Genomic DNA, 25790 nt, shown 5'->3' with positions numbered 1-25790 from the left:
TCTTTCAATGGAGGCTGTCTCCTGCTCCGGGCCTCACTGCTCTGATTCTATATGGAGCTAAAAACTTGCTTTCCATTGCATGGTACGCATTGCTGGACAGTGAGACAGAGAGGATATAGAGATTCGTTCATGTGCCTTTACTCTGAAAGAGGGAGACGTAAAAAACAAGAGAATAATTTATTATGTCTTTTAGTCTTCATACTGCATGTAATCAGCAATAAGAAGAGTGCAAGCAAGAGAAAAGCTAATATCTCCATCTAGTATGTCTATCTCTTTCCATCCTGCACGCTAACCAGTGCTTCATTATGATCTGCTGGAGGAACTCCAGGTTCTTTGTAAGGCTTTTTTTTTTTAAACAAAAAACCTACCACAAAGGGTTTTCTCACCTTCTTGTCATTTCTTTGTGGCACCACTTAGCTAGTGGTATTTTATTTTATTTTATTCTTATATTAGCTAGCTAATAAACTGCTAGCCTTTAATAAACTCGCTAGTTGCATTGTTAGATGGATGCAGAATGTCATCCAACATTACATGCTGGGAGAAGGCCGGGTGTCTACTGAGAGGCACTCTCTCATTAACAAATATTACACTAATAAAGTTAATTTGTGGAAAACAATCTGAGCAATCTTAATATCCATTGCCTGGGGGCCTGTTTGACCAGGGGATCCTTGGGAGTCCCTGGTTTGCTTGTCCTCTAGCTTTAACCACAGCATGTAGTTCATTTTATGGGGCTGGTGTGGTCGTATGGAGAGAAACATTCAAGAATTGCCATTAGAGACAGATCCACTGGACATTGAGGGGAAGCAGCCTCCTCTAGATTCCCGAGCCCCACTTCGAAAAGCAAACTTGAGGCCGGGAGTGTTTACTTTGGCCCAGCCTGAGGCAGATCGATGATCTGCAAAGTGGATTTGTTATTGCCTTGTTTGCCTTGGCAGCCCTTGAGAGCGGCACACTGATTGCTGCCCCAGATGTCTATAGTACGCACACACAATCACACACGTACACACACACACCTACAGGAACGTATGGCTCATTTTCAGTCACCTTTTCAGTTTGTTACTGTGGTATTCCATCGCTTGCCTCCAAACATCCACCATTAGCCAGTATCACTGCAGCTGGAGGGGTATTGCTACTCTCATTTCTTTTCTGTCGTGATTGCTTCCTGTCACTTATTAGCACCTGGAGTGGAATGAGATGGAAGAAGGTTTCTGCTTTTATTTAGTGAAGAAGTTCAGCTGTAAAGGCTCTTTCATCACCATCATCATCAAAATTTGTTGAGCTATAACATTTGTTTGCCTCAGTCTGAGTGAAAGATTGGTTTCCGTTCAACAATACTGTGGTGCATCGCTAAGCAATCAGTCTGTAGTTTAATGCAGGTTCTAAGTGAAGTCTCTCCTACCAGTAAAACCACAAAAAGCTATAAATTATTTGTTTAGGCCATATTACATACAGTATATTATGCATGCTGTAACTGTCTCAACAGAAACTGGTAGACATATGAACGGAACAAGTAAGATGTGTGAGAAAGACAGATTGAGCATATACACCCAATCCTTGCCATTCCTCCATGTCTTGGTACTCTAGGCCTCTAGATTGAGCTGCATCATGGGCCTCGTGCTCTCTGTCTGTGTGGCCAAATAAAAATGACCTCCTGACACTTTTATGGCAAGACACATTTGTGAGGATTTATAGTAGTTGTTTTCTTGCCGTCTAAAGTGAGCCTGTCCGGGGCCTAGGGCTTATTGCCTCTGTCAGCACATATTAAATGTTTATGCTGTTTGTCTCACACACTTGTCCTCTATTTGAAGCTGCTTGACTCTTAGCCTCTGTGCTAGGGTGTGTCCCAAATATGGCTACTGTGTTACCATTGACTCTTACAATAAGGAAGTTGAATATAGAATTGACCCACTTAGGTTTCAGCTTCGGAAATATCACTATGTCCCCAGCAACAAGTAAACTGTTTTTTTACTTATTTGCATTGCAAATGCATATACACTTTCTCGATTATTATATAATTTTCAGAAATTAATATTTGTATATTGTTATAGTCACAGAAGATGACCATAACGATAAGAAAGATGTGTCTTTTAACCTAACAGGACCCTTGGATCAAGAGAAATATGTCCATTTCTTCTGCTTCAAAAATGGCAAAGAATCAACATTTTAGAAAAAAAAAGCCAAAAGTGTTTTTTTCTGATTCCCACTGTTTTGTGCTCTTTTACAATGTTGCTGTGACTATTCTGTATTTTTAAACATGGTGAAATATTTTAGAGGGCAGACAATAATATATAGGCCTACATTGTTTTAATAAAATAAAATAAAATCAATCTAGTGAAATCCAGTTTTGTGATTGTCAGAACTGTTACTGCTCGATGCTGCCTGGCCATAAGTTTATTTTATGGCATTATTTCCATATATTATTATTGTTTATACCTTGGAGCTGTTGAATTCTTGACTTAGATTGGTCAGAATTTCATTTCATTTTCCATAATAGCAGCTCTGACTTTGTGGTTTCTTTGTAATATGACAAGCTGCTGATGAGGGATTGGCTGTTTATAGCTCCAGCAGCAAGACTATGGGCATGTATGAAGATAGAAAGTGATAACCCACCTTTCTTTGTCTTTTCAACAACAATGCAAGCACCTTCCTTAATGGTAAGATTATGAAGGCTATCTTGCTTTATCCCTTTGGCTGGCTCTTAAAGCCCACAAGTTTATTTCTTTTCCTCTCTTTTATCGTAATTATTTGGCACATCTCGCTGGGACTGCTTGACATTTTTACAACAGTAAATGAGGTTAAGTGTTTTTATCAAAAGGTTGCAGTGTAGGACTTAAACTTATAACCTTACCTTTACGAGCACAGATCAAAGACAGACCAAAGACTTGAGTGCATTCTAACTTTTTTTTGTTTTTTAATGGAGGTGTGCTTTAGGGTTTTAAGGGTACATTGAAGGAATTCACATAGGTTTTTTGATATTTGGTGGGCAGTATACACTAAAGGTCGAAAATTTAGGGATACCAGTTGTGAGATCAGGCTCTACCCATTAGATCTGTTCATTCACAAACACAATTGCTATGATAGCTTTAGGACTGCAATTGCCACGAACAGTTTTGCACTCAAATCTCCATCAGTGAACAGTTGATAGCCTCAACAAAATAGACTTCATCTGAAAATTATAATTTCCTGGATACACAATTGCACTTTTTGACCACGTAGTACACAGTTATAGAAGGGAATTATAATTGCACTATCTGGTGTCACCCAGATGAGGATGAGTTCCCTTTTGAGTCTGGTTCCTCTCAAGGTTTCTTCCTCATATCATCTCAGGGTTTTTTTTTTCTTGCCACTGGCTTACTCATTAGGGATAAATTTATAAATTTAAAATTTATATACTGAATTTATATATTTCTGTAAAGCTGCTTTATGAAAAATGTCCATTGTTAAAAGTGCTATCCAAATAAAACTGAATTGAATTGAATATTCTCTGGCATGTATACATAACTGTTGCACTGTTGAACACAGCAGGATCCATGCTGTGTGCGTCATTTCTGTTTGGATTAAGGTGAGAATGCAGACAGCCCAGTCAAGCACGGTGCACTGAGTGGCCTGTGAGGCATCTAACACCTCCTCTGTGACTGTAATTTTGTGTCAGTGCTTAACACACATGCATACACACACAAGCTTTTCATGATCTCACTCAGTATTTCTGCATACACTTGCTTTGTTTCTCTGCTTCTCATCTTTCTATTGTCTTGGGCAGAAAATGAACTGGACAGATGCTCCTCTCATTCAACTCTCATCGCTACTTAACAGAATATAGAAATACTTATTTATAGAAATACACCTGTAAAAATTATTTACATTACTGATCATTTCTTGTCATTCAGAGCCATAGCTAGAATACAGCTATGGAAGTGGAGGGCTTTCAGGTTTCATGGGGTGCAACCAGGTCTCAAGACAAAGTCATGTTGGCGCGCCAATCATATAGCATTCTGAAGCTTGTGGCCAGAAAAGTGTACAAAACATATCAGATAATATCTGACTCGTCACAGTTTGGTCAAGTTGTTGGATAGCTACGTAAGCAAAATGGACATCAGCCTAATCAAATGTGTGAACTGAATCTTTAAATGCAGTTTTCTCTCTTTTTACATTTGGTGGTAACCAGAAGCAAGAAAATGCTAGAACTTCATCTGTGATAAAGATACATGCAAAACATGGGAAACATAGTTTAAGTTTAACGAAGGTTGTAGTTTTTAGAACTTCAATTAGTAGAAAATGTAAAAAAAAATTGACCATGTAAAGGGTTTTCCCAGGGCATTACACATATGTGACTTTGGGTTGGCTATGGTCCATCTCAATCATTAGCCATCAAGTAGATATAATATTTATGGAAGCACAGTACTATTCCAGTGCTTGGAGATGTTCATGATGACGCGTTTGCCCAGTCATGAGTGTAAATGAGAAAATGAAAGGAATGTGACAGAGATTAAAATAATATTTTGCTTGTTTCAGATCAAGACCAGTGACCTTTTAAACAGTTTTATTTCTTCATGTTATTCTCAGGGTGAAAATAGCCTGAGCGTAATAAAATATGCTTTATTCAAGAAAAGTAAATGGTCGTAAAAAAGGTCTACCTTTAGTAAAATCTTAAAATGGGTCGATTTGGCCAAAGATAAGATAAACACATGCCATGCGTTGTGGAGATGTGTAGACGGAGATGAGAGTCATTGCTTTCCATGAGCAAGCAGAAGTCAGGTGGAGCTCCAGCTCCAATCAATCATATCACTTTCCCCTGCAGAGCACACACCATGGCAGCCTTCAGCACAATGATAGATAACGCAGGGTGACAGGGCCGGGAGTGTGCACAAACACACAAACACACAGTGCACCATGACACACAGAGAGAGAGCGGGAGAGGGAGTGAGGGAAAGAGCTTGTTCCACATAGCTCTGCTGATGGCCAGAGGATGCGTGACATTACTGGATTTTTTTTTTTTTGTGCCACTCCCTTCTAGAAAACTCACGTGAACTTCACATTCACATGTGAAATTTACAAATGTAATACACTGTGTTTCTATCTTTCACATAACATTTTTCCAATTATTCTTTATTTTCACATGTTGTCAAATTATTCACATGATATAGGTACTGCTATGATGCTTATAAGAAGATGAGGAATGTAGATTGCGGCATATCTTTTACAGAAAACGGCGGTATTTGCCGCCTGTCTTGCAGTGTCTGGTGTTAGCAGAACTGTAAGCACACTCTTCGTGGGCTTAGAAAATGATGCATATTACCACACTTCCTGTCTTTTATTCTTCCAACCTCCAATCTGCACACACACACTCAAACACACACACACACGAAGCATGAGATCATGCTCTATAAGTCTAATACCCTTGGATTTCCTTCACATTGCTGTGTGCATGCATGTCAGATTAAATGCATGTGTGATGGTGGATTGCATATGCCTTAAAGTGACAGTAAACAATGCTGTGACCTGTTATAAACATACATATATTCTCCATCTAGACACACACACTGCAAGCGTGAACTTTTGTGGTTAACTGAGATTTTCAGCAGTAAACATGGCCAGGATGCTGCAATCTTATGAGCTGGAAACACTGTTGGTGCAAATCAGTCTCAAGCATTCATGTGCTAGCCTCTAGCAAAACTTCAGCAGCCCTGTTGAAATTGATGGTTTGTTATATTCAACTGTGTTGACAGAATATAAACAGCCAAAGTCAGTTCCAGCATTGTGGACATAAACTAAGCCGACCATTAATCGTGCACAAGCAGTACACTCTAGGTGCTAGCGTGACAAACGTAACTAGCAGTGATAGGTCAAATGATAAATGAAGCAAGTCTGACATGCCTCTCTTTAATGCTGTGTTCAGCTTTTTTGCCTCCTAAATGACATGTTTAGAGTCAGAAATGTGTATACAGATGGAAGCTCTGCCACCACATGTGTGTGATCAACTCTCCCACCTCGAAATGCACACAAACTCTTGTTTATAGTGCTCATCAATAAATCATACTTATTTGTTGTCATGAAGAGCAATGGATCTATTCCTAATGAACATATTCTAGCTATTCAGCGCTTGTCCATTCACTTCCCGAAGTGGGTGGTAAGCACATTAACAGCTCAGTGTAAACACTGTGTTTCTTCGTTAGCATTTGGCGTAACGCTACTCAAGCCATTAATGCCTGCCAGAGTGAGAGGAAGAGGGATCATGCTATGCTTGAGGCAGCTTGTTATTAATGTAGCAGGGTAATATACTGTTTATATATCTCCTCACCACCCCATTCATAACAGGAAGTGGGGAAGGGGAGCTGTGTGGGATTCATTCATTTAAAGCATTTGGTAGGAGGGTTCACAATGTACCAAAGTCACAATCTTTGTCATACATTCTAACTTAGGATATGTGCATGTTAGCTATTTTACTTTTCCATTCATCTGCAAACACAGCCTTGTATTGAATTTTTTCACATTAGTTCATCATTATTCACCAAAGGCTCTATTTTGGATTGAAGCCATACAGTATGAAATTCTCATGAAGTACAAAACTCATGAAGAAATTTGCTTTTTTTTTTTTTCTGATCCATTTGCAGAGTAATTGCTTGTGTCCCAGTGCAGTCAGGCCCAGCTTACATGCAGGAGAAGGTTAATCTGCTCTGAGTAGCCTTTTGTTTCTTTCGTCTCTTTCAGGAGGTTTTGGTCGTGTCTGCGAAGCCTACAGGCATGAAGAACGGCTTTTAAAATCCAGCGTAGACTTAGTCATTTTGAAAAATTGCTCCCTTTTCCCAAAACGTGCTTTTAAGACTGCTGAGGTGTGTGTGCATGTGTGTGTATGGCTGGCAGGCAGATTGAGTGAATGAGAGCGTGAAGAAAGAACCTCAGACTTTGCTGATGTGATTACACACACTTTTTCAGACCAAGGACTTAGCAAGCATGTGAGGAAGGGCACCATAAGGGAGAAAACGATTTATCAGCCAACACTCTAAGCGCATGGAGAGAAAGATGATGAAGCGAGGCACGGATCAGGCGGCTAATCCAAAGCACTTATATCTCCATTAACATCCATGAGGCACTTATGGCCATGGCAATTGTGAGGCAGTGGAGAGAAGCCATGGAGAGACTGAGACAAAGACAAGAGCCACGATGATGGTGACAGTGATGATTGTTGATAGAGTATGTGAGGCCTACACTGAAAAATCAGTTCTTCAAAGATTCTTTGTATGTTTTATGGTTCTAGCTTTCTATATTTTGAAGAAAAAAGCCCTCTATTATAGGGTTCTACCTAGAACTTTTAAAAGTTCCCCAAGATAGACAAACCAAAGAACATTTATCGTGATAGATGTAACCTTTTTTTGTCTAGGAAGGGGAAACTGTGGGTTAAACAAAACTGCATCTTTATTAATAATATGACATGACAGAACATACTGTTATAGGAAAATAATCAACGATGAAGCATTGATTTACTGAATTGCTGTTACCACTCCAAAGTCAATTATTTTCCTATAATAGCACAAGTGTTATCCTCCTCTAATACCATGGCAATTTGCCAATGATTAATTTTTTTTATCTATTAAAGAACTTTTACTCTGGTTATAGTTACATTTATACGCTAACCTATATATTTTGTTTGCAGTGCTCATTTTATTCATTTTATTCAATTTTTAAATTGTGCATTCCCACTAGCAAGCAACAAATCACTCCAAAGTAGATGAGTAAAAACTGCTGCTGTTGTCGCTTATGTACATTGCCTGTACTCCAGTTGTTGGTTTTTTTTTTTTTTTCATTTCCAATATGAAATAGTATTAACCAAAATATATACTGTATAATGTATACAATTAATCTGTACAGAATTGTCTTATTTTGGTTTAAAGTGTATGCTGGAATCAGTAGTCTGTGCTCTGAACTTACATGGGAAATAAATTGTTGCCTGTCTCTTTTTGGCCTGTGAGTATTAGAACAAACGCAAGATAAACGCAAGAAGAAAAAGTGTGCACATCATCTTGAGAAAGTATGTACACTTATATGTCCAACTCTGGGCTCTTTTCCATTTTCCCCATAGATTGTATCTGTGCTGAAAGGAGGAAGCAACTTGTCTACAATGGCCTATTGAGCAATTCCATTCCCATTTTTACGATTTATTGATGTTATTCCAAGCTGATAAACATAATTTAACAAGAGCACACACCTCCCTACCCTTGGGTGATTTGTGCTGCAGGAGGAGGAACTGACTTTTTACAATTTTTTTTTACAAAGTGTCTCAATTTGACACTGTTTCCCTTCGTCCCCGTTTCAGTGTCATGAGCGTGAAAACGATGGCCTGCACGGCCAAGTGCATTGAGCAAGAAGGTTTTATCAAAAGAAAAACAACCCATCTCTGTTTGGAACAGTAACAGAATTGATCTATGTGGATCTCCTGCCTTTTTAAACTGGTGTCGGAATGAGACAATCTTATCCCGTGTCTGGTTTTCAAGTGCATGTTTGTGAATGTTGGGTCTCAAGAGCATGACCAAAAGCTAGTTCAGAGTGCACTAGGGCACGAACACATTTTAAAAGGTCTCCTAAACATTTTTTTGTTGTGAATGAGCCGATTAAATCTCTGTGGAAATTTCAGCACTGTGAGATAAGCCCCAGCTTGTTGGCCAGCAGCTGCGCCAGCCATAATCTCTTGCACACCCTTTTTCATTTTTCAGAATGATAAAAAAAACACTGTTATGTTTGCAAAGCCTGCAAACATAGGGTAGTGTCGTTCGATGTGCATGCAAGGATTAAGTCCATGTCCATCTCTTTCTCTTCCTCTCTCTATTTCGCTCAGTCTCTCTATCTCTCTCGTTTGCTCTCCCCCTGTGAACTCTAGAGAGACATTATTATTTCATGGTGCCATTTTAAAAGCTGGGTGGGAAAGCTTCGGTATGCAGACTGTCAGACAGTTGAGGAGAAGAGTGCATGTCTTTTTGTTCCACAGGAGAAGCCTGCTCCCTTGACTGAGATCTGGACAATTTATTGCCTTGCTCCAAGTTCTGGACCTGAAATAGCTTCAGCTAGAATTTAGGCCTACAACTGTAGGGGCCCACCAGGCAAGATTGTTAGCAGGGTAACATTCCATATATACAGCCTTCACAGTGTGCTACAACTCCAATCTGATTTTGGAATGAGCACAGCTATTCTTCCAACAGTTCCTCTGTTTTCACACACAAAAAAAGTCATTATACAAAGCCTCACCTTCTCATGCTCCTTTTCTTTCCACTCTGATGGTCATATCTTGGTCAGGTGGGTCAGGGGCAGGTGGCACTTAGCAAGCTGAAGCATTATAAAGTTTATCAGTGGTCACCAAGTTTCCACCTGGCTGAGTGTTTACTAGGAGCCAGTAGCCTCCACTTTTATCCCTCCACACCAAGACACACTTGTTGGCTTTCCCTAATGACTTGTGCATATTACCTTGTATGTAGTATCACATAAGAGGCCACTTGGCACCAAACACAATGTATTCATTGGTATGCTATATTTTATTTGAACTAGACTATAGTTCAGACTACAAATCAAGTCATGATTATTTGATTTGTTGGACCTTTTCTATGAATTCATTCCATGAATTTCCCTTGCACTGATATCGGAAAACCCTTAAAATGGTGATGGGATTTCCACCAAGGGGAGACAGTGAAGGCAAGTAAACAAGAGTATCAGAATACATGGCTGGTCTTCCCAATCATTCCCTCCTTTGGACGCGGGCATCAGTGGAGGGTTCGAGGGGGAGGTGACCAGCGTATTAGCAGCTGTCAGAGGGTCCAGCGTGTGGCTGAAGGAGTGCAGAGTCCAGGCGCAGGGCTAGATAGCCACTGGGCTCCACATCAAAGCCTATACTGATAACCTCTATAGTATTTCATGCGTGAGGTATCTGTCCACTGAGTACCTTGTCCAACTCCCCCGACATCCGAAGCCTGTACAGTGCTATCTCTGCAGTCTCTTTGGACTTTGTGATTTCTGTGGACCAGATGACTTCCTCCTTCTCTCTCTTCCTCTTTTTATCATACCACAGGCCTCTTCCCCTGCACAACCAAAGCTTAGAAAGAATGACCTTTCTAAAGTATCCAAAATAAAGATTTTGGTATCACAATAGTAACAGTCATGAAAGTCAGGCTTAGATCACAGATCCCGCAGACATCAGCAGAAATGCTTGATAATCGTAGTTACCAGTTTTCTGATAAAGATTCCCCCAGCCTAGCAGATTACCTGAAGAGTCTAGGGCCCATATTCCCCTATTACTATAAGCATATTTAATATTATTTAATACATATAATATTAAGTGTATGTGCGATTGTGTCCTGCGATGTGTTGGCACCCCATCCAGGGTGTCCCCTGCCTTGTGTCCCGAGTCCCCTGAGATAGGCTTCAGGCTATCCCGCGACCCTGTGTAGGATAAGCGGTACAGAGAATGGATGGATGGATGAATTTAATATTAATATTTTAATTTTTTTAAATATTTGGATAATTTTAAAATTTTCAATTATTGAATAATCTTCTTAATTCTGTCTTTATTAAAGTAATATACAGTATGTTTGCTAAAACCAGTATTTCCATGCCAAAAAGGAAAGTACAAGCACTTCCACACCAACTACTAGATATTGTACAATCTTAACCTTTACCTGTCCTTGGGTAGCAATATAACCCAAAGGGAACCTTGGCAGGTTTTGCATTTATAATAATTTTATTTCATGATCATTCTAACTCGTACTAAGTGATGCATGCAACGTTTGATTTCTTGCAATGTCTTAATCTGACTAATATACCTCTAGACAAAAAATTACATGTTGCCTTTATGTAGCTAGTTAACTTACTTAGATAAATTTAACCGAACAGCTCCTGGCAAACTACGATGGCAAATATTTACAGTAGACAAAATGCAAGCTATAGGAGTTTAAGAGACTGACTTTCATAATGCTTACTCGAATAAAGCCATCAGAGTGGTATTTCTAGCTGTTATGTTTTCACAGCTCCAGGATCCCCAGTTTGATTCTGAGCTCAGGTTGTCTATGTGGAATTTTGCATGTTCTCACATGGGTTTTCTCTGGTTCTCATACTTCCTCCTACCTCTCAAAAACATGCAGGTAGGTGGATTGACTATGCTAAATTACCCCTAGGTGTGACTGTGTCTGTGAATATATGTGTGCATTGTGCCCTGTGATGAACTGGCATCCCATCTAAGGTGAGTTCTTGCCTCATGCCCAGTGTTCCAGGAATAGGCTCTGGATTCCTCTCCATACTGACCAGGATAAAGTGCTTACTTAACAGGAATTAATTAATTAGTTAGTTATATAATGTTTTTTTAAACTGGTGTCCTGTAGTTCCTATTGAAGATCCATGCAATGCTACCTTTAAATAAGTTACCATAGAATAGATAGCTTGATAGATAGATAGGCAGTCAGTCATACAGATAATTCCTACAGAAAAGCTGAAACTGCTCAACCGTCCATAGGCAAGTTTTAAAAAAAAGGCCCAGATCTCTGATAGTGTTTCAAACACACACACTTTGTTTCATTCAGTTAGATCATACTCTAATCGCAAAGTTGCCTTGAATTTATGTGCTACTTTTATCTTACTTTCCTTTAATTTCCTCCTTCTCTGAAACATGAAAAGATAAACCTGTGTCTCTCCTCTTAATCATTTCTTAAAATGATTTTCACCTCACAGTAAAGCTGGAAAAGAAAAAGCTTTCTTTTCAAAGGCCTCAACTGCCGTAAATCAGCCGATTTCTCTTCGTGGAAGATCTTGAGATGTCTTTGCTGTAGATCCGAATGTTTTATGTTCTGAATGTATAATTTTAAAGCAACAAAATGGCCTGTGTTGGGTGATAAATTGTTTAATTATCTTTTGTTTATGTATGAGCTAGAAACTACTAAAACAGCCTAGGAAGCTCCCTCATATTCTCCTACCATCCCAACCTCACTTTTTCTTCCCACTGCCTATGGTGCACTACTCTATTACACAAAGGCCACATTAAGCAAATACAACCCTATGTTTGTATGGCTGACTAAGTCAGAAAAGGATACATTTGTTGACCAAAGTTGGATAATTGTTTGCATTACAGTGGTATGTCTTTTACTATAGTGCTACTGTATGATACTCTATATCAGGCACCATTAGCACTAGCCAACATGTTTAGGATTATGTTAAAGGATTGTTAATGTAATTAAAATAATCAGGATAAACCATCAAAGATGAGTTATCCACTTTAGTATCATGTTTTTAGGATATTAGCCATAACACTGTCATCCTAAAACGTACAATGTTGTACTATAGAGCCACCATTAGGCCAACTGGGCCCATCTCTCTTGCCTGAATAGCGGGAGGGAGTATTTACCAAATTTAACATCTCTAAGAACAACAACAACAACAACAACAACAATAATAATAATAATAATAATAATATGTAAAAAAAATCAAAATGTGCAGAAATCAACATTTTCTTTAAACAACCTTCTCCTAGCACTGAACTGTTGATTTTGCTATCCTTATTTTTTAGCACAGGAGGATACACAGAGAAATAGAAGGTCACAAGGCTTTAATGCATTTAGCATCGACTGCACCCCCCCTTCTCTCGTGCACTGCGTCTATTAGGCCGTGATTCGATTTGGCCCTATTCATTTGCAGGCTGAGCAGGGGGGACCCATGCTGGCTCGCTCGCCTTCCCACTAATTGAAAATTCTGTCTCTACTTGGTCTGTCATTCGATTACAGCATAGACTCCAAGACACTTGTACGCTGCGCTTGTGCCTCCATTTCTACGGACCTAATCTAACACAAAATTCATTACTGATCGCATTAGGGTTGAGGTCACAGACATGGACAGAGCTCAGCCTATGAGGAAGGATAGAGGGAAGAAATGCGGAGGAGCAAGGTGAATAGAAAACGAAAATGGACTCCACTTTGGGTCAAAGGCAATAGCAATATACTTCATTTCCATTTAAAAGAAGAGTAACAATTCATTTTTGTTTTTCTTGCTCTTGTTTTTCCAGTAGGCTTGACTTGAATGGAAGCCAACACCTGTGTGTTACCCTGAACATAACTCCCAGTGTATAGTAGCATTATTATTATTATGAGCACGTCTTATGTTTCATTCCTAAATTCATCTCGTGTGGACAGCCGAGTGGCAGCAGATGGTTTGATGCTCACTCTGTACATGGGATGGACAGGATTGTCAGAGGATAGCTGTCCATATGAGGTCATCTCAGGAGGAGCAGAAGACCCCACATACTTTTCCGAAGATGGCTGTGCTAAGGGTCTATCCATAGTCTATCTGGTCATAAAATACAGTGCAAGAGGCTGTTAGTTTGCCACTTTAAAAGTGTATCAGTGTACACTAATTAATCACTATCATTAAAACCATTTCAATCTACAGTGTGGCATGCTTTCTGAATATCTGTAGTTTTTTAAAACCAAAAATGGTTACGTTAAATGAATTAATGAAATAAATTAATAATGAATGTGTGGAGTGCATATTTGTATGTAGCTATATAAAATGACTTTTTGTTTACTGGGATTTTAACAGGAAATTTGTTAATAAAATAAGATATTAGCACAGATCTCTTCTCAAACATGAGTGTACTCCTTCTGTAATCAGATTTCCCAAGGCCTACTACAATGATGCCAATTGAGTTTCACTTATTGGTGTTAATCCAAGACAAATTCCGTTCTACTAGAGAGAACATAAGAGGAGGAGGGCTCAGATTTCTCTCAGTATTACTGGATGTAGTTTCACATTGGTGTCCTTTCTTGCTTTGATACACTATAGAACATGATAAAGGTACTTGAAAATCTTATATTCTATAAAATAGCAAATTCAGTAGGCTTTTGTTTTCCCTCAGTATCTTCAATGGCAGCTGCAGGGCTTCTGGCTTTGAGCCTAATCTTGAACTAATTTTCAAGCTAATAATGGAATCATTTGCATGCATTTTGTAATGGCTAATTTCTCTAAATATGATGTGCCATCCATGTGTAACTTGGTAAATTTATTTGTGAGGTCCTGTTGGTGAATTTTGGAAGTTTTTTTTAATTTACAAGCCAAAAAAAAAAAAAAACTAAACACTAGCATTTGTTTGTGTTGATTTTATTTAATTTCTAGGTAAGTTCAGGGAAACCTAATGTATAATGTGTATAATGTATAATTGCATAATGTGTCAAATGTTATGTTTTTTTAGTTGTTATTTAAGTTCACTGCAGAATTAAGTTTTGATTTGGGTGAAATATTGGTGAGATTAAGTCAGGGAGCTCTAAAATGAAACCCTCTTCAGCATAATGCTCAGGTAATGTTTACACCTACTTACTAAAGATTGGATTGCGTCCAGTCTTAGGTCTGTACGAAGCAGAGCTTTATTTGAGCTATGAATGCCAAGGGCGGCTCAGACAAATTCATCATCATTGTAAAATAGGAACTCTGCTTTTCCATTTATGAGATTTATTTTGGATGTATAAGGAGTTGTACATGTCAAACTGACAACCAATATGCCTAAGACTGAAAATTTATTCAAAAGGATATAGATTTAATAAATCTCAAAGAATAAATTACAGATTACTGCTTTAGTCATGTAATTTGTACCAGTACCAGATTACCTTTACTCTGAAATATACATATATAATTTGTAATCCAAATCACTGTTTAGTTAGATTTTCTCTGCATTGAAAATAAAGATGACTAACTAGACTTGAATTCTAGACGTTGGGGCGAGAATGCATGCTATAGTTGAATGTTACATGGCTGAATGGCAATACCAGTGGCACTGTTTTCTTCCTGCTTGTTCCTCTGTATAATGTAGTCCATAAGAGTGTACATTCGATCGTGCTGTTAAACCATGCCTAATCACTCAAACGAATCATGTTCTGCTCCCTGTTTGCAATGTTTGCATGTGAACTTTGAAAGCCTAGCAGATTTGGATCTCAGTTGAGCCAATGGCTGATGTGGAAAGGAGATATCATCCAGGGTCGGTAGGTTAACTCTGAACTTGGCAGGGTAGAGCTCACATGCCCCAGGAAACAGCCAAGCAGCAGTAGGGTTTTCATTAAAGCTTAATTGAAAGTGGCGCTGGATTTGCGCCACTCCACCTGCAACGTCTGAGAGCACGTTTAATGATAACAATGCACCATGCCACCAGACCTATTATTAACCCACTACACATAGATCAGTGGGACAAGATGTGCTTGTTGTCTTTTCACAATTTATGAGTTGCAATGGGAAAGCTCAACTCTTGAAGAGATAGCAATGGAGCTGGCTTTCAAATTTGTATAATGATTTAAGATCAGGAGGGGTGACAATGAAAGAATTTCGAGCTATTTAAAGTTGCTGCCAAACCACCCCCTCTACTGGTATTCCTTCTCTGTAAATTCTACTATTATAAGTTGTCATATGGCTACATCTGAGAAACTCATCTGAATTTTATATATACATACATATATATATACAGCATGGCTGCAATGATATAATGTATTCAAGCAAGTTTATTCTATCATGCTGTCTCTGGACAAATATTGATTTAGCCAGATGGCATTTTGCATCTCTATTCACTGTAACACGATCGCATCCTCTATATGACATGCTACAAAGAGGTAAGGATGTCTTGCAGACTGGCCTCCTCTAATGAACCCTGATTGGGGTAGATGAAGATGAAATTGTCTCTTCTACGTCCTTCCTGAAGCTGGTTTGTCCAAGGAACATTTTGACATGAGATCGCTAACAGAAGACAGCTGCATTAAACTTTAAATGACATAAATCAGAGAAGGAGGGGGCATATGGTGAAGATTGGGGCAGGTGTGGGTTACTGTGTTTCTTGTGGTAGAGATGCCTAAATTGGCAGAGAGACGGGAGCAGGGGGTTGTTCCCAGTCATCCATGTTCAATGCTGGCACACAGCCCCCTGATTACGAGCGTCTTTTTCCCCTTTGATCCCCATCTTGGTTTTGCAGGCTAATGTCTCGCTGCATGTATCTCTGTCACCGCAAGTCTTTCATTTGGGGCAATGTGTTCTTAATCTGGGGGGACATTTCCTTGAAAAAGGAGAAAGGATTGTGGGAGATGTGAGAAGCCTGATCTGAGAGTAGCTTTGCTAGCTCTCTTATATTTCTCAAACAGCAAATGTATGTATATGTAAGATCTATGTAAGATCTGCAAGACATACAAATTCACCGGGGTTTTTCAAGTTTGTTTTTGGGAACGTTGAAACCATTAGATGAAAAGTGGAAGCTTTCTATACCTGAGGTACAGTGTCTCAAAGTGAGAAGAAAAAGAATAGAAAAGTAGGACTACTACAGCTGGGTCTTATCAGGTACATCTGAGGAATTGAAAGAAAGCGAAAGAAAACAGGGGAATTTAATGAAATTTGATATGGCTGTTTTCACCTATGTATTTTTCTCTATGTGTACATTTAGTGCAGTGTCTGAGAAGTGTTAGAATGCAGTCACATTAATCCACACAAGAAAGGCTTTCAGGTCTTTAATGGTTTTCATCAGCTTAAGGCCTTTAGTGTAATGAGCCACGCTTGCATTCCTATGGGAGCGGAGGCTCGGAGTGGTACAGGGGCCCAAGCTTTCGCTGGGAAAGTGATATCATTACAGATTAAGCCTTGATAAAGCCCTTTGCTGCCTCTGGATGCCCACAGAGGGTGTGTGTATATTAAGGTATGCAATAGGCAGAAAAGGCTAGCAAAACAAAGTACAGGAACTGATCTACCAATGGTTTCTTAAGCACTGATAATGAGGCATTTTTTGCCTTTGCAATTCATCCACATCGGCTGGTATGATAAATAAAGTATAAATTAATTTGTTATAAATTATATTATAGCCACATACCATATTTCAAGTCATATTAATGGGCGATTACTTAAGTCCACTGGCTGAAATGTGTTTGCTTAACCTCATGTCCAGACACTTGCACTCACCATGTTTTCTATTTAACCAACTATCACATTATTACAGGATAAATGCACATCTCAGTGCCCTGGCTGCTCCTGCAACCTAAGCCGGAGAAATAAAGTCTCCCTGTGGCCCCCTTCCTGTTTATCACTGGGAAGAGCTTCATGATGGGCTTGCTGCTTTACTGTTTCGACCTGGCGTTGACTCCGCCAGAGGACAACGTGACCTAACATGATGTCAAATGTGTCCCAGGTGTGGAGTGCGAGTGGAGAGGTGAAAGTGGCTTCACCAACCTGAGATTGATGATCTCCTTCCTGCCCTCTGATGTGGACGGGCGTTTTTTTGGGCCCTTGGAGGGGGAGTTGGAGGGCTCGGCTCGTCCTTCGTCTGTGCTGACTGAGGAAAAGCAGAACCCCTTCTCACTCTCTCTTGTGCCTTCCTTTCAAATCCACAGTGTACATTTTATGAAGGGTTGCAGGGGAGGAGGTATGCATTGCAGCTGAGTCAAGCGGGTAAACATGCTGCATTCATTTTGTTTGGCCGACTTGATCTCACAAAATACATACAATGGATTTTACTGGCTTTTAGATGAATGAAGTTGTAGATAAGGCTACACCCATTAAACCCTCCCCTTGCTCTAACCTTAAACAGTTGTAACGTTTCATACAAGTTGGCTCAAGTGGATTCTTGTGGATTTGCAATTGGACGACTATGCTGATCCTGTGGAACATGAAGAGAAGAGGAGAGAAGAGAAGAGAAGAGAAGAGAAGAGAAAGTAATACCCTCTCAACCCCTCCACCCTTAGCCCAAAACTTGGCTTGTCTTATGGCTTTGATTACAAGTTATTACCCCTGTTAACTGGGGAGCCATTCGTCTTGTGTGGGAGCGCTGAGCTCACTTCCTCACTCAGGCCTGCACTGTCATGCGGCTGCAACCCCATCTCTCCCTCTTCCCCCTCCTCCTTCTCTGTTTGTTTGAGCATCCGGCAAGACAGACGTTCATAACTAAATTAATTGCTGGTCTCCTTTATTGGTCTCATCTTCGTGGTGATCAAATGTGTGTAAGAATCAAAAAGGGAAGGTAAGAACAAGATCATGAAACAGATAGTTACTCCTTTTGGACAGGTCTCTGCATTGACGCTCCAGCTTGGATTAAAATACCTGTGTTTGTATTATCTGGCCAGTACTGCTAAGTCTAATAATGCTTCCCCTACATACAACCACCAATCCATAAGATCTTGAACATTCCTCTGAAAAATGCAATGTTGATGTGCAGAGAGATTGACCTGTGAAGTTAATACAAGCAAAGCTGAACCCCCAACGGCTCTGGCTGCCTTTGATCAGTGGTGGATCGACTCAGTGAGGCGGGATGGATGGATGACCTTTTTAAGGCATCTCAAACATTTTGGGCCACATGCATGTAGAGTGGGAGCACTGAAAAAGTCCCTAAAGGAGGCTTAATCCAGTACACAGTATTTGATACAGTGTTTGACTGTTGTGTAGCATTTTATATGAAAGGCAATCTTTGGTTAATTGTTGAGTGAAATGTGTATGGTTCAGTAGATTATGAAATGGATTAAATCTCCAATATCCACATAATTTTCCCTTTTGTTACTCTACAGTTCTTTTTCTCACTAAATTATGTGGATGCCCATATCTTGGGTCAAACATGGGTGTTATATTGAACAAAAACCTGATTAAAAACCCAAATATTAAGAAACCCTGTAGAAAACATTCTCTGAATATTATATTAGTCATGTTACTCTCACTCCTAACCCATATAGCATGCATACATACAGCATATTTATTGATATTACATGATAATACCAATAAATATTGCTATTCAGTTATTGAATTGTACTTCTATCTCTGCAGTATGTTAGATGTTAAGGGTTTATTAGGTGATATCTTTAAAATATGCAGCACTATGTATTTTAAGGTCTGGAATTAGTTTGTAGTGTGAAAAAAATTGTAATTCGACGTCATCAATTATCTACCATAACAGGACTCGATGGAGGTTTTACCTTCACTTGTTTTCGGTTTGAAGAAGCGAAGAGACGTGGACAAGTTTTTTTTTTTTTTTTTTTTTGGAGACGAAAAGCATTTTCTAACCAAAACAAAACCATTAGACAAAACAAGTCTTTTTTTTGACGGAACAAAACGAAACAAAATGGGCCTTCAAGCGCTTCGGCTCGCGTTTATTGTGCTTTATTGGAAACATGCAGGCAGACACGGACACACACCCGTGTGTATTGATGCAGTCACACTCATATATCACAGACTTGAGACACTGATTAAAAAACAATTATTTTTATGCTCAGTTTTCAAGCTCCAGTACCAACTGTAGCGTTTGTTGTTGTTGTTGTTGTTGTTGTTGTTGCTGCTGTTGTTGTGGTTGTTGTTGTTGTTGTTGTTTTTGTTGTTGCTGCTGTTGTTGTGGTTGTTGTTGTTGTTGTTGCTGTTGTTGCTGCTGTTGTTGTTGTTGCTGCTGTTGTTGTTGTTGCTGCTGCTGCTGCTGCTGTTGTTGTGGTTGTTGTTGTTGTTGTTGTTGTTGTTCTAGATTTCATACTGTTCACTTTTCCCTTTTCCCATCCACATTTTTGACAAGAACTGGGTGAAGGATATATTTTCTGGAATGTCTCTATCTATCTATCTATCTATCTATCTCTCTCTCTCTCTCTCTCTCTCTCTCTCTCTATATATATATATATATATATATATATATATATATATATACATACACACACACACACACACACACACACACTATCTATCTATCTATCTATCTATCTATCACACACACACACACACACACACACACACACACACACATATATATATATATATGTGTGTGTGTGTGTGTGTGTGTGTGTGTGTGTGTGTGTGTGTGATAGATAGATAGATAGATAGATATAGATATATAGATATTCATATGTATATGAATTATCTTTATCAGTTTCTTCACTGATGTATCACACATTGAGGCTCACCGTCAATTATTACACCAAGACTGTCAAATTAAATATTATGTCACTAAATAAATAAAGCGCAATTAAACACATAAACACATATATGGATTGAACAGATTATTGGTATTAGACAATCCAAATGGCAAAAAAAAGAGAGAGAGAGGATAAACATCTGATCTGTAATCTTTTTGACAATAAATCCATTCTCAGTGTTTTCACTGAGACAATGAAAACATTGGGCTGTTTATCAATTTTCCCTTTTATTCTAAGTTCATAATCCTTATTCATGGCGTTGCAAAACGTTCACGTGCACATTTATTATGTTTTCATAACTTCCTAATGTTCTTTCGTAACTTTATAATATGACTCAAAAGTCACTATCTAGTTGTATTCGGGTTTTTTTTTTAATTAACTTTACATCTGAGACAGTCGAGATGCTAGTTATTATTATTATTATTATTATTATTATTATTATTATGATAAAATGATTTAATTTTCCACCAGAATTTGCCGTTATTGTTGTATATTGAATAATAAGTATAAACAAGGCTACATAAGGTTTAGGTGAAATCTGTGTACATTTACACGACACCTTTTAGGAATTTGTGCAAAACTCCGAAATTCCAGATAAAACTTTATTTACAGATAAATAGCTTAATGATGTTATATTACTGCTCCAATATTATAGTTTAAAACTAAGGTTTTAAAATGAAAAATCAGTATTTAGGTTTTCCATTAAATTCAAATAAATTTCGGTTGAATTAACTTTCGACTGGAGACAAGCCACAAAATAATTTTTTTATTCCACAGTAAATATTACCGTCTCCAGAATGAAAGCTGTTTTGTGGGTGCTTGTGGTAACTAGAAGCTACCATTACACTGTTACATTGTTATTACAGCCTAGTATAACCTCCAATAACAGAGCTTATTTCCTGAGAGAATATATCTTGCTTGAACATGTGGATTTCAAAAAAATGGTCAGTATCCTCCCTTAAAAAAATGAACATATACCTACTTGATTATGTATTCATTTTTATTATTTTACAATTATTAATTATATCTAAATAATCAACCGATTCTAAATATTCGTTAGATTTTTTGTAATAAACTTTTTCAATTCGTTATATTCTGTCCACTAATTTTGTGTTGATCTGCGTAGACAAAAATAAATCTATTCAGAAATTACCCTACAATATATATTTATAAATAATACACTGTATATATATATATATATATAATAATAATACTGTAATATAATTTCATTATAATAGACTAGGTTGAAATTGAAAAAATTCAATATGGGACTTTTCTGTGTATGATGTAGGTTGACTGTAGTATTTGTTTGATCTGCACTGACATATTTTTAGAAAATGAAGTTGTCAGATACTCCGAGACTTTAACTGAAACCTGTTGCATTAGTGCCTGGAAGCTCAGGTCATGAACTGCTGATCAAAGAGTCTTTAGAATGAAGCGAAATCAAGCGAAATATCGCAGCTACACTATGGAGCTTAATGTTCACTCCTCCTTCACTAGCCACATTTATCCAGGTTTGTTTTTCCCCCTTTTTTCCTTTCTTTTTTCGCATGATCCAAAAACATGCATATTTGCTTGTAAATCTGTGTTCATGACACAAATGATCCATGTTCTCTTAGTGATGAGGCTCATTCCTTGCACAAAGGTTTATTTTACATAATTAGATGGATCTGTAGTTGTGTTATTTTGTGTAACAGTCTGTACATGCGCTTGTAGTTCGATTGTTTGACTTCCTTCAATTTTACACGAGCCACCACGATGATCATTGGTTGTTTTCTATGACATTTTTAATGCTGCACAACAATTAGTGTAATGAGCTATTAAAAGATGCCCATTTCTCTAATGAACACATTGCAGTTTGTCTCATTTCCATACAGATGGAGTCAAGCTTTCTCTTGAACCAAATTTTAGACACCTTATACACAGGTGAATAAAACTAGTGTTGAATTAACCCTTACATTACCATTTGATTCCTGAATTAACACTTAATTTAAATAAAGTTTAAATGAACTTTTAAGTCAAACGCAACACTGCTGTGTGTTAATGTGGTCATTTTGCTTGGAATCAGTGTTTCTATAAAGGAGAAATATATAGACATTATTTCCAAGCCTCTGAAAAATGTCATGAGGTTTGAGTCTCTTAATAGAGCAGTGGCTAGGATTTGAAGCAGCTAGGCCTGACCAAAAAAAAAAACACACACACAAATGACACAATAATAATAATAAATGACACACTGTAAACATGTTTATTATTATAACTTTGTTAAGTCATCTTAGATTTACAGTTTCTGTTCATGTAACATAATTTACTTATTACATAACATAACTTACTTACTATTTATTCAATGGGATGAACATTTAATTCTATATTGTGACAACATATCATTTGTTAGGGTTGAAAGCAAAATTGAGAAAATGTTTCATTAACATCTGCAGTGTTCACAAGACACAAATAAGTGTTTTTTTTTTTAACTCAAGGTAACTCGACGCTTCTAAAGGTTAATGCAACTCTATACGTCTTATTTATTTATTTACTTATTTATTTACATCACATTTTATAGTGTCGAGAATGGAGGAAGAGGGAAGTTTGGCAAGTTCAGAAGTATAAAATTATGAACAGCATGAGCTTCTGCGTCATAACAGTGAATACAAATCATTGGAATGGTGGTCTGATTATAGCCAGATTTTTTTAAAACAAAGATTACTATTATAATAGTCTCATTAAAATTTATATTTCACCCTGAATAATTTCACTGCAATGGACTGGCGTCCCATTGAGTATGGTCTGGGATTCATCCTGAAGATGAATGAATTGAATGAATGATTGAATGAATGAATCTGACTGCTTTCAGTGGAAAGAGCTATTTATTAAAAATAATAATAATAATAATAAAAAACGAGAAATGCTTTTAATTTAATTGTAAAGACCTCTTTAATCTGAACCCCACACCAGTGCAGTAATATTTGAATAGTCTACAGGCTGAGAAATAAAGGTGTATCTATACTCTTCCTTGTCGCTGGGGTGGTACTGGGGTGTAACTCTGGTGTGTATATTTTACCTGGGAAGGTGCATGTGGTGTAGCTTTAATTAGCTTAAAAATCCAATCACCTTATGGTCCAATTATGCTCCTTAACCTATTTTAAAGTTAAAAATATGCGTACTAAATGTACAATAGGTGCAGCTTTGATAGTATTACTCCATCCACATGCTACCATTATCTCTGAGAGTTTAGACCCTCTAAGCCACTGATCATCAGGGTTAGGATGTAAGCCGAGGAACTTCATGGTTGATAATATACCAAAGTATTTCTACTTGTATTCCAGTGATGTTTCTCTGATGAGATTAGAACAGCATTAGACAGCCGAATGAGTAGAAGACCCCACACATTTAAAAGCTCAGAGTGTATAACACCTTCAGCGTTCAATTAACACTCAGACATGTCCTCCTAGCCCCATATAAACACTTTATGCGTTGGTGCAACATTGTAGGTGTGTTAATTCCACAGTGCATGTGTGTTGCTGCAACACTGTAGGTGTGTTCATCCAGCTTTGGTTGCAGTAGTTACAGGGCTTCATGCCTTCTACCCAGGGTATATAAACAGTCGCGAGCGCCGTGTTGACTGTTGTTTATATAATTAGCTCGATGAGCATATACACTGCAAATCATTAACTTCCTTCGTGTGGGGTTAATGCGTTTTCTTTCAGTGAGCTTTTTAAAACCGACAACCTCAGCAAACTGGTGGTGCTTCCTCTTCCTAAAGATCAAATCATTAATGCATTGCTCACAAACTGAAATTTCTGACCTTTTATGCCAAATCAGCTTGCAGTGTATCTTCATTCTCTGAACCAAGTCTGATCACAAGCTACATTTTTAATAATAGAAGTTCAATCAGACTTAAAAGTAATGCCCATAAATTACTGCATAATCAAAATTATTTGTTTAGCTCAGTTAGTATTTATAAGTCATTGATTAAATTATGTTGCATTGATAAGCAAGAAAAATGGCTCAGTTTTAGTAAAAGAGACACTCTTATGACCTTGATGTCTATATGAATCATTTATAGTAACATATGAACTGTTGCTTGATAAAAATGAATGAGCTATCAGTTAACATGTGCAAGCAATGAAGAAAATGGTCATCTTTCTGTTTTGGCATGTTTTATTTGTTTTCACAGTCCACAAAATATTCCTACTGGAATACATCCAACAAAATAGTCCACCTGCCATGTTTTTTTTTTTTTTTTTTTTTTAACATGTGGAAGTTGCATAGAGAAGCGACGCTCCATCTTACCATGAAGTGCTGAACACACGCTGCTTCTGATCCACATGCTGGGTCCTTAATGCTCCTTCATCCGTGAGCTGTTACATCCACAAACCCACCGAAAACAAAACTCAGGAAAGAAAAAAAAAAAAAGCAAGAAGCTGGTGATGCTTAAGATTGAACCCGAGAGCCGAGTTCAATGTTTTGAGGAGCAAAAAAGCAGCAGAGACCTGCAGCAGCCCCTCTTTCTTTCTCCCCCATCTCTCTCTCTCTCTCTCTCTCTCTCTCGGGACTACTGGATGAAGTCATGTACCTTCATGAATGAATGTCTGTGCTGCAGCAGCAAGAAGTCATCATACATTTATGGTGTACCAATAACCTATCAACGTGCGCAAAACCTCTTCTCTGTACGCACTTCATAGAAAGAAAAAGACATCTTCAGGGTGGAATTAACACCTGCAGCGCTCATGTGGTTGGAAATGAATATGATTTTATATATATATATTTATATATATATATATATATGAGTTAACACTATGATGCTAGGTGTAAGGGTTAATGCGCGTGCAAGACTTATCCAAGGTTATATATGGTTATTGAATACTTTAGGTGAACATGCTAGTTCAAGGCTTTTTCATGGAAATCTAAGCATGCATTCTGAGCTCACTGTGCACCACTTTTGGTGTATAGAAGTTAGCAAAATGTGGAGCTTCTCAAATACAGACACTTTGGGGTTTTTTTTGGTTAATTATTGCGCACTGATAATATGGTTTTAGTGGATTTAGTTGGTGATGTGAGCACTGAGCGGATGGGTGCGCGCCGTTTGAGGACTCAGGGGGTAAATATGAAGTGACACGGGCCAGGTTCTTATTGTAGGACCCCAGCCGACTGGCGCCAAGCGCCCTTTTAACAAATAGCGGAGTCCCACTTAATCAGCGAGCGCTGACGGAGCGCCTTAAAGGGGCCGCGCCTTCACTTTCTGAGCAGCGAGGCGCAAAAAAACAATAGTTTTTCCGTTTTTTCCCCCATTTTTTTGTGGATTTGATTAGACAGCTTGCGCCTAAAATGACGACCCAAGAGCGATTTAGTCACAAAATGTAAGGAGATTAATTATAATTATACATTAGACATCCTGTATAATTATCTGGGTATAATATAACCGATTACTGTCGATTGATAATTCATTATTGTGGTTTCCTGCTGATATTCTATCCATCAAAATAATGAGTATAAAGGTATGACTTTTCTCTAGAAATGCGCTTTTTTGTTTGTAAAAATTTTTTTTAAAAAATCTTAGGGAACACTTAGGGAAAAAAATCGACATGATATTACAATAACCAATAGCCATAATGTTTTAATATATATATTTTTTTTCAATATTCCATATATAAGCAGTTATGTGATGTCCTAAAGCGTACACATATACACTATTCCTCCATCAGAATTATTTTATTTTGTCATAAATACAGGTGCTATATATGCTAAAGGTCTTTAATTCAAGCACAGAATGCCGTGCTGAGTCTGTTAACATCCCAAATGTGCAAAATGATTATTTTTTCCCCTCTCTCTATCTCTCTGTATTTGGTGTTTTAGTGCTTTGAGAAGTGAATTGCAGCT

This window comes from Pangasianodon hypophthalmus, chromosome 27 (genome assembly GCF_027358585.1).
Source record: "Pangasianodon hypophthalmus isolate fPanHyp1 chromosome 27, fPanHyp1.pri, whole genome shotgun sequence".
NCBI lineage: Eukaryota > Metazoa > Chordata > Actinopteri > Siluriformes > Pangasiidae > Pangasianodon > Pangasianodon hypophthalmus.
Note: the sequence above shows the minus strand (reverse complement) of the source record.